The 10,369-nt window shown below is 51.7% G+C and overlaps 1 long non-coding RNA gene across 1 annotated transcript; it reads left to right on the top strand.

Annotated features, from left to right (window-relative positions):
- The first annotated feature begins 707 nt into the window (after positions 1-707).
- Positions 708-10,157, top strand: LOC118662204. Its single transcript, XR_004969621.1, has 3 exons — positions 708-1,080; positions 9,790-9,810; positions 9,918-10,157. It is a non-coding gene; the product is annotated as an uncharacterized LOC118662204 (long non-coding RNA).
- The last annotated feature ends 212 nt before the right edge of the window (positions 10,158-10,369 follow it).

Here is a 10,369-nt window from a genome sequence, read left to right as displayed (position 1 = left end):
TCGTTGTACTGTTGATATTTGGCTCTGTTGACTAATGAGTTTGCCAACCATTGGTCTAGGCACCTCTCTCCATCGTCAGAGCAAGCAGGTCTTTGTGTTACCTGCTTATCATCCTTTTGAACCTGTCCTGGCAAAGGCATGTGTATAATGCTAAGTAACAAACTAAAGGAATATGAAAAACTCCACCAACATATTACAAATTCTGTACAAACCTGTAATGTGTATATATTCTCACAAGTGCTCCAAAGGTGGAGATTATAATAGAAATGTTTTATGTAAAAAAGCAGGGGCTCTGAAACTTAAGATTCTTGTCTGAGACCACACAGAAAGTGGAAGGCCCATAACTAAGAGTTAATAGAGCTCCTGGCCCACGGCCCTGGGGACACTGAGTAATTCGAGGAATCAGGAAGGGAAGTTCAGGTGCATGTGGACCCTGTCGATCTTCATAGTTGACCCACGGGAGGGTCAAGGCTGCCATAGTAATATATAGAAATGTTTAAAAATGCTTTAAAAATGCCTAAAAAATATTAAGAAGGTTTTAAAATGTTAAAATTAACTTTCCTTGAAACTTAAAGTGTGATATTAAGGACATATTCCCCACTGCCCTGAAGCATGTGTACCTCACAGATAAGGATTTGAACTTCAGTAAATAACTCAGAGTGACTTGTCAAGATAACCACTTGAGTGAATGATGTACTCTCCCTAGATAACCACATGTAGCCCCTCTCCCTGTTTGAGATAAACATGTGTGCATTGACCTAATTCATTGATAGCCACCTAGACTGCTGCAAATGGGATGCAGGCTTTAAAAATGGGGATCCTGACCAGCCCAGTGCCCGCCTGTCGAGATAGCCACAAAGGCACGTCCTCTTGTCAGTCCAGCAAGTAATGCTGCTCCACGTTCCTCTTCCTGCCAGATGACAGAAGAACGGCCAACACCTCCCGATTGAGACTCGACCGAGCTCTTGTGTGAGCAACGCCAGCGCCCTGCATCCAGACCAGACAAGCCCAGCTGCTGGACCCCAGAGGACAGCACCACCAGGATCCCCAGTAAGCCTGTACCGCAGCACCAGAAATTGTGTGAGTAATAAAGTGCTGTGTGATTTGCAACTGCACATGTTTCACGTGTTGTAATTCCTCCAGCAGCTAATTGAATTATTTTGCGTACGCTTAAAATTTAAATTAAAGCTTCTGGTCTTTTTGGTCCTAAGCCTGCCCCTTGGTCCTGCTTGCGTAGAGCAGCCTCTTCGCTAGCAACTACTTGAATGTCCCACACCTGCACGGTTAAAGTTTATCTCGAGGAACGGCTTAGATAAATACCCCAGATCCTTTCCCAGGATCTACTTGGGACAATGGCCATCGGCACTATTGTTGGATGCCACTCAGCTACTCCGCCAGGTGGGAGTCACCACACAGGCTTGTAGTCAGTGCGTCTGTCTCTCCATGTCTGAACCAGCCCCAGAGGCATCCCGAGAAGGCACATCCCAGTGGACACCTGGTGGGAGGGCTTGTCTTCCTGCTCCGTGCCTTGTTAGGGGACCACAGGCTGCCCCTTCACGCTCCCAGGGGACTTTAGTCCATTTGAGCGCTGCATTGAAGCGAACTTCCATGTTATAAAACCATGAATTATTAAAAAGCACTCAGGAATTTTGTGTTCCATTTGTACAAATCAATGAGCAGAGGGCTACATCCAACCTTTGCTTTGCTACTTATGTTTATAAAGGCAATGCAAGCCAACAATATCAAACATACACAGAGAGCAATCCTAGTCACGCCAGCAGTAAATCTAAAAATGGCCTTTGTAAATCTATATGAAGCAAAGGACTAGTCAGTTGGTAGACAGATAGATTTTCTTTTTAATTTTTACGGATGTTTTCAAAGGTACACAAGAGTACAAAGACTCACGGAGCCCATCCCCCACATCTAGACGGCGCGCCATGTGGCACCTGTTCTTCCTGTGTTAACTGTTCTTAGAACCACAATATGTTCAGATAAATGAACTGAAGAGCCGAATAAATGCAAAGATTATGCAAATGTGTGTGGGTACTAAATAGGAATGTTATAAACATGACAATAATTATTCAATAAGTTCTACATTATCAAAATAATTCTAGAATTTAGGCAGACAAAAACAAACACATTAAAATGGCCCAAAGCATTTGAAAGCTGGGCCGGTCTGGTGAGCTCTGTGTTAAACTGTAAAGCCACAGAAAGCACCGTTAGAAAAAGCAGACCTTTCTTATAATTTTAGGGCAGGGAAGGGCTTTCTGAGCCTAACACCAAAAAGCCATTAAGAAAAATATTAACTAATCTGATCTTACAAAAATTTTAAAAATATTCACACATTTATAAATCAAAAAGAATTTAAAGACAAACTACTATAATTATTAGCATGCAAAGTTGGTCAACTTGCCTGGTATGAAATTAGTGTGCATAAATCAACTGTATTTCCATGTGAGAAAAACACAGATAGAAAACAAAATTTACCAAAGACAGAATTTATCTGGGAATCAATCCAACAGAAGATGTATAGAACTTTTACACAGAAATCTGCAAAGTGCCATTGAGAGAAATTGAAAGTTTCAAAGATAAACAAGACTGCCTCTGTAACGTGGGAGTGAGAGACATTTTCAAAGTTCTAAATGAATGGGAAGCTTTTGGTGCGTTCTCCCCAAATCATCTGTAAACTCCACAGAGCCCCAGTTAAACCCCAGCAGATAGCACCTGCAGAAATTCACGTGGTGACTCAAAACTCAGATGCGTCCCAGATAATCGGGGGTGGGGGGTGGGAGGGAGAGTGAAGCTTATTATAAAACAGTGTATTAGGAAACTACAGTGACTGAGCAAGTGTGATTTGCACAAGGACAGACAAACTGCCCGGTGCTTCAGAATACGGTCCAGAAGTAGACACACACAGCGCTGGGGTGGGGAAAGGGCTTTGTTTCATAAACAGCCGAGGTCTTATCTGTGGCGATAAAGGCATGTTGTGCACTTGAGCAAACTGTCTTCTAGAAAAAGCTGTGCTCACTCACAACCTATTAAATTCCTGACCACCTCCCTGTCTGGTCAGCTGTTAACTCTTTCCTAACCTGGTTGTTCTGGTTTTGGGAGGTTTCCGTGTCTTCATGGAGCACTTGGGCTGCTTTTTTTACAATTGCCTCTTCGTGTCCACTGGGATGGTCACCGCTTCTCTTGGTGACTTGTCGTATACTTTGTAACCTCTCTACGTATTAAAGATGTGTTTCTTTTTTATTATTATTATTGTCTAAAGTTTTACATATGTCTCCTTTTCCCCCAATTGACCCATCCCCCAGCCATTCCCACCTCCCTCCACCCCACCCCCCACCCCCACCCCGGGCAAGTCCCCATAAAGATGTATTTCTTCCTCTGGTGCATTTTGAAGTGCTGATGCTGGTGGCAGGTAGCGTGGGTGCTGGGTGCTTAGATGCTGCGTCAGGTGGCTCCAAGGGGCAGCTTCTACAGGCCCAGCTCCGCAGTGACCAGTGGACGTAGGGACATGCAACCCAGCCCCTGGGCCCGATTCAGGTGCCTCCGAAGGGCCACCTGCCTCATGCCTCTCTGTGGGCCCGACTGGGGCCTTTGTGGAGACCGCATGCCCCGTGTGGAGACTGCCTCTCTCCTCACCTGCCTCCTCGGGGTGGGTCCCCACAGCCCCCGGAGCAAACCTGCTGCCTGCTCACCTCCACCTCGGAGACTGCACCTGGGAGAGCCCTGCCACAGCGCTTCAAGCATAAAGAAGCCCTTACGCTGTCAATCCTGTTCATCTGCTTTACGGGTTTTGCATCTGTGAAATCCTTAGAAGGCTTTCCTGCGTTCCCGCAGTGACGTGAATATTAAATATTTACACTTGGAGCAATATGGCACCTGGCGTGTAATGTAGAGAATCGAACTCCATTGCTTTCCCCAAGGCGCTGGCAGGCGCAGTGCCGCTTATTGAACAATCAATCCCCGTGCCACTGATGTGAAATATCACCTTAATAACAGAGTAAATCAGTAAGGGATTTGGATTTGCTCCTGGCTTCCTGGTACACTAGGCTGGCGTCCCACAGCCTCTGCGCCTCTGCGCCTCCCCACCAGGCCCAGGCCCTGGCTCCTCCCAGGGAACGGCCACCATGTGTTTTATTTGTAAAGTCGACAGTCCTCCCTGCTCACATCTGTGGGCCCCAGCCCAGCCCGGCCACACCATCTAAGTTAGTCCCTTGACGTCTGTCTGCTGATAGTGATAGCGACATGTCCCAGGACCCCAGCACAGCGCGTGGGCACAGAGGAACGCTCAGGGCCTGTCCCTTAACCAGGCGGGAAGAATTCTGACTCCTGAGCGGTCCCGCCAGCCCACACTGTCTCCCAGGCAGATACCTGTGTCGGGACAGATGGCAGACAAATGTCCTCTCTCCCACGGCTGCTCAGTGCAGACCCCTCGTCCACTCTGCGTTCAGGTTAAGCGAATCCTGTTCAGACTTTGGACCCCACCGACCTTAGGAGGGCCCAACGGTGTTGCCCCAGTGACTCGGGCCAGTCACTGCCCAGTCCTGTCTCCCTCACGATGCAGGGAAGACTGGTGGGTGGGGGGGAGGCCTCCCTCACCCAGCCACCCCCTCCAGGCAGACACCGGCCTCCTCAGCACTGCTCACCTGCGGGACCTGGAATTCATTATTCCGGGTGCACTGAGGCTGCTGCCAATCTGTTGCTGTCGGTATTGTCTCTGCGGTGTGGTTTGCTCTTGGACCATCTTCTAGGAGGCTTCTCAAGTGTGAGATGGTGAACGTGAGTGTTGGCCATCCATGGGATATCCTGGTGGCCCGGGGGGGCCAGGCTGTGCCTCCTCAGCCTTTGCTCTTGACAGAGGAGGGATAGGGGAGAGGGTAGACCCAACAGTGCAGCTGGCCCCCACAGTGGGTCTGGGGCCCCGTGTGAGGCCCTCTCCGCCTGCTCATGGGCCCTGCTCCCTCCTGTGCATCCACCGGAGTCTGAGCAGTGAACGGCCCTGCCTCTGTCAGGAGGTCTGTGTGGATCAACATGGAATAAGGGGATGTATGGACTCTGGAGGAGCCACTGGAGATGAAAACACAGGAGATGAAAACACTGGAGATGAAAATTCCACCAGAGATGAAAACACATCCCTCTCCCCAATCCACCCCCCACCCCAAGAGTTGTGAGGGTCCCCTGCCCCCCCATGTGAGTTTTGCATCTGTGAAATCCTTAGAAGGTTTCACAGATGTCACTCTCCTTTCTCTGTCTGTGGCCACAGCCCTCACTTTCGAGGCAGAATCCAAAATAACCGCAGGTGAGAATGAGACCCACAGGTGGAGTAATTTCCCCAGATCCTCCCCTTGCTCTGCACCTTAGACTCGGCTGGCCCACAGGAATCCAGAGGGGCTGGGAACGTGGGCTTGGGGGGCCCTGGGGCCATTCTCCAGGAGAGCTCTGCTTGCTCTCGGAGGCATGGTTAAGCCTTGTTTTGTGAGACATGGATCCAGGCAGAGATTACAAATAATAACACAACAATGAGGTGACCGGATAAAAAGGGTGGGGGGAGGTGGCTGAGGATCCATCTACCACAGATGAAAGAGAGCAGGGGCAGGGGCCCCCCCAAGGCCCCCAGGGCAGACGGAGGTGGCCAGTGGTCGGTTTTGGACCCGCTCACCTCCCTGGTCACAGGAAACTCCTTTCCTTGGGATAAAAGTGCGACCCGCCTGCCTAGCAGGGCTGAGCGAGGATCCGAGACAAAAGCTGTTTTGCGTCAGAATATCGATCACATAACTCCTTTTAAACCCTCTACTGTGAGATAATTTCAGACTTAAAGAAAAATGGCAAAAAGTAACCCAGAGTCCCCGTGTGCCTCTCCCCAATCCACCCTCCGCCCCCTCCAATGTTGACATCTGGGATCGCCATGGCGCAATGATCAAAACTGAGAAATTCACATCAGCCCGATGGTATTACCTAAATGACGAACGCTGTTTGGATTTCATGTTTTCCACAAATGTCCTGTTCCCGCTCCAGGGTCTCACGTTGCACGGAGCGGCTCTGCATGACTTCCTGTAGAACGCCTCCAAGAACTGGTTTATTTTCTCAGGGAGTCTTTCGAAGGACTTCTCACCACCTCATGAGAAAGAAGTGAGGGGCGTGGGTGTCCTTAGGGGACAACCAGTTACACAATAAGGCAAATATCCCCGCGCATATGCCGAGGGGTGTCTGACCCAGCTTTTGTAACTAGCTAGGGGACGTCTGGAATCTGACAGCCACAAGGCAGCCTCAGGTCGCTGCCGTCCGTGGGGACACAGGGAAGAGCCTGGTTTTTCTCCTGGCGGGTACAGACAGCTGCCTGCTCAGCCATGGGTCACATAACACAGTCCTTTGGAAAGGGTCCTAGAACTGCCCCGAGCTCAAGAAGGACGACAAATAAAATCTGGAGCCCATTAGGATACACGGATGCGTCGGAGGCCAAGTTTGACTGCCCGGTCCATCGCTGAAACGGTAAACCATCTGTGGGAAGGCTCGGGCTCTCTGGGGTTGCCAAAGACACCAGGCGGCTTCCAAACATTCGGGGACAACTGGAAAGTCTGTCTACCCTCAGCGTCACCACGCGAAACTTCAAAGCAGAGGCTGCCAGCCCGAGGCTTCCCACTTTCAGGATGGCCGGTCAGGTGGACCAAGCCCATGGCCAGGTGCCTGCTGAGCGTGGTTGAGGAGTCAAAATTCCACCGGAGATGAAAACACAGCCCTGGTCTCAGAGCCTTTGCCCTGAGAGCCGGCGGTTTATGACCTGGAAAAGCTGTACCTACGAACTCCCAAGGGCTCAGCCGGTCCAGGCTCAGAGAAGTCAGGCAGGAAACACAAAGGAGATGAAATAGAGGAGGCTCGGTTCAGTTTCCCATCTTGCTGGGCTGTGGGTGGACACACCTGTCCCCTCTGTGCTTCCATCCCCTCACCAGGTGGCCCGTCCCCAGCACAGCGGGCTTCCCTCCGTGCACCCTTCCGGCTGCCTGCCCCCTGCCCAGATGCCCCGGCCCATCTCTGCTGCCCGAAGACCTGCTGCTTGTCCTTCCAGACCCAGCACCCTTGCCGCCCCCCGCCCATGTGTCCTGCACTAAGGGGTGCCCTCCCAGCTTGTTGCTGGGTCTCTGAAAGCTCTTGTGCATTTCAGAGAAATTCTGTGTCTGCCTAGGGGTCCCCATCCAGCTCGTGTTTGATGCTTGTGTCCCAGACCTGAGCTCAGGGACCCAGTGGGTGTCCCTGGAAGCTGGTTGGATGGAGGGGCAAGGGGAGCAGAGGAGCATGCTGTTCCCCTGGGGAATGGCACTAGTAGGTAGGATGACTCGTTGCTACATCTGAGGAGCTCAGAGCAAAACTTCAGTTAACTGTGGGAGAAGGAAGATGGAGCCCTCAGCACTCAGAGCCCTTCCCCACAGACCTCGGAAACGCCCAGACCAGCTGCCGTGCCAGGAAGCAGAGCCCTGAAAAGGGAAAATGCCCCAGAGAAACGAAATGCCGCGTCTACAGATGCCTCTTCAACAGTTAGGGACAAATCCTTAAACACCGGAGGTGCCCGGAGCACCCACGTGGGCCCAGGGCTGAAGGCCAAGACTGAGCTCAACGCTGAGCTGATGCTCCTCAAGGACAGAGGACCCTCGGAGACTCGAGCTGCATGGGAAACATCCCAGGAGTGATTTCAGTGGTGGCAGCGGGATCGTTCTTGTCAGATACTCGATGTAGCTCGGTATCTTCAAAGCTTGACGCTGTGGTGCAAACATCGGTTCCACGCCGGCCACAGCGATTGTTGGGGGCCCGATCCGTCCCTGCTGCTGCTTCCAATGCTCCGGACCTGGGCGAACGGAACAGGACCCAGGACCTGCCCTCCAGCACGAAGGTTTCTGAGCGCCATCGGCAGGTCCCTGTGCAGCTGTGGGGCCGACAGGCTCAGGGAGGCCTTCTCTGTCGCAATCTCCGTCAGAGTCCATGGGCACCTGTGGGGAAGAGTGGGGCGAGACCTAAAAATGCAAACTTGCCCTGAGGTTCCCAGAAATGGAGACCCAGGAGGCCATCGTGGGGACTCACTCTTGCTGCTTTGTCATGCCCACCCCTGCGGGCCGGAGACACCATCTTCTTTGGATGACAAACAGAATCTGTGGGTCAGGCCTGAATGATCTCTTGAGCCTCCGAGGCCACAACAGGCAGCAGCAGCAAGACTGGCCTGCCAGCCCTGCGGGGGGGGGGGGGGGGGGGCAGCCGAGGGTCGTGCCCAGGTGACAGCCCATGAGACCCTCCACACAGGCCACGCTGGACCTTCCCGAGAAGAGAGGATGGGCCAGAGCTGCTGCGGAGCCCCGCTTGCTGGGGAGCTGTGCCCAGGCCAGACTCAGGCGAGACAGCCAGCTCCCTGCTCGGCTGCAAGGAGTCGCCAACACCTCCAGTTTGGCGCTGATTAGCAACAGTGTGTTTAATAGAAATTTCAAGGTTCATTACGGAATGTGGATTAATTAAATTGAGAGGGAAGATAATGAAAAATATTCCCACTGGACACATAAAAGAGCAGCCCTGCTGTGGCAGGAGGAGTGGATGGAAATGTGTGGATCTACTAGACCCCCCACGTTTGCCACTTGGAAATGCACGCAGTGTTCCTGCCATTTCCTCTAGAGCAGCGGTTCTCAACCTGTGGGACACCAACCTGTGGGTTGCGACCCCTTTGGGGGTCAAACGACCCTTTCACAGGGGTCGCCTAAGACCATTGGAAAACACATATATAATTACATATTGTTTTTGTGATTAATCACTATGCTTTCATTATGTTCAATTTGTAACAATGAAAATACATCCTGCATATCAGATATTTACATTACGATCCATAACAGTAGCAAAATTACAGTTATGAAGTAGCAACGAAAATAATTTTATGGTTGGGGTCACCACAACATGAGGAACTGTATTAAAGGGTCGCGGCATTAGGAAGGTTGAGAACCACTGCTCTAGAGCAAAGATGGTAGCAGAGTCCCCTGGGCCCAGGACAGCCGCGGGGACACACGGCCTCCCTCATGTTCTCCTTCAGCATTCCGGCTGAGTCAGGCTGCCCCCGCCCCAGGCCTAGCATCACAGGAGAGGTCCTTGGCTGGTGTCCCCGGGGACCTTGGAGCTGGCCAATTCCTCATCACTTTCTTTACCAAGGCTCTGGGAGGGAGGGAAGGAAGAGAACTGGGCAGACTCTTTGTTCTGAGCACACTTTGGGGGAGCAGAGCGGCTGGTGACCCCAAAGGTGCTGCTGGTCCTGGATCCTGGAACTGTCCCGAGTCTTCAGGGAATGCTGGCAAAATTGGCTCCGAACTTACTGACCAACCTGTTGGAGCACAAGGAGCTGATTGAGTTAAAATACACACACACCTAAATACTGGGACTTAACTCCCAGTCTCCTGGTGATCGATGGAGCACTCTTTGCCAGCACCACACACACTCCGCCCTGTGCGTTCATTGTTATTCTCACGAGAGGCTGGCCATCAGTGGGCTGTGGGGCCTCGGCTCACTCTCACGGAAGAAGTTGCCCCTCTGGACCTTTTAGGAAGGCCTCCCGAAGGCCCCTGGGGGCCCATTGCCCAGTCTATGGGGGCAGGAAGGTGGGAATATTCTGATGGCCTCAATCAGGACAGAATACGGATTTGGCCTGGGCCAAGGAGTGTGTATGGGAAGCAGCCAATCGATGTGTTTCTCTCACATTGATGTTTCTCTCTCTTTCCTCTGTCCCCCACTTCTTCTCCCCTCCTCTCCACTCTCTCTGAAAAGCAATGGGAAAAATATCCTCAGGTAAAGATTAACAAACAAAACAAGAAAGAAAAAGAAAACTCTGTGGTAACAGGCTTTGCACCTGCTGCTCCTCACACCCCCCTGCTCCTGCTACTTCATCCTGCCAGGCCATCTTCCAGTCAGCAAGTCACAGCCTCACAAGAAATATGAAGAAAGGCAAAAGTGGTTTGGAAATGTCGATATGAAATGCATAATTCAGGGAGTATGCCTCCCCAAGGGACCGCTGATGGACGAGCTGCGATGAAGACGGGGGTCGAGTTTTCACGGTGCGGAAGGAGATGTTAACCCGACCTGCAGCCTCTGCACACTTGGCAGAAGTCCAGGGACACGACCCTGATCGGTCACCCAGATCAGTGACTGGGGCTGTGGAGGAGGATGTGTGGAAAGGCAGACCACAAGGGAGCCAGGCGGCTCCTGCCTTCCAACGGTGCAGACACCCAGATGTTGCCTAGCAACCAAACATGTTTCCTGCCAAAGATGGAAAGATGTGATCAGATGGGGGCATTTGTTTTTTTCTGGGTAGTCAACCAGTTTGAAAGTCATTGGTGTTGTCTGGCTA

This window comes from Myotis myotis, unplaced genomic scaffold (genome assembly GCF_014108235.1).
Source record: "Myotis myotis isolate mMyoMyo1 unplaced genomic scaffold, mMyoMyo1.p scaffold_m19_p_8, whole genome shotgun sequence".
Classification (NCBI taxonomy): Eukaryota; Metazoa; Chordata; class Mammalia; order Chiroptera; family Vespertilionidae; genus Myotis; species Myotis myotis.
Note: the sequence above shows the minus strand (reverse complement) of the source record. Positions and strands in the feature narration are given on the sequence as shown.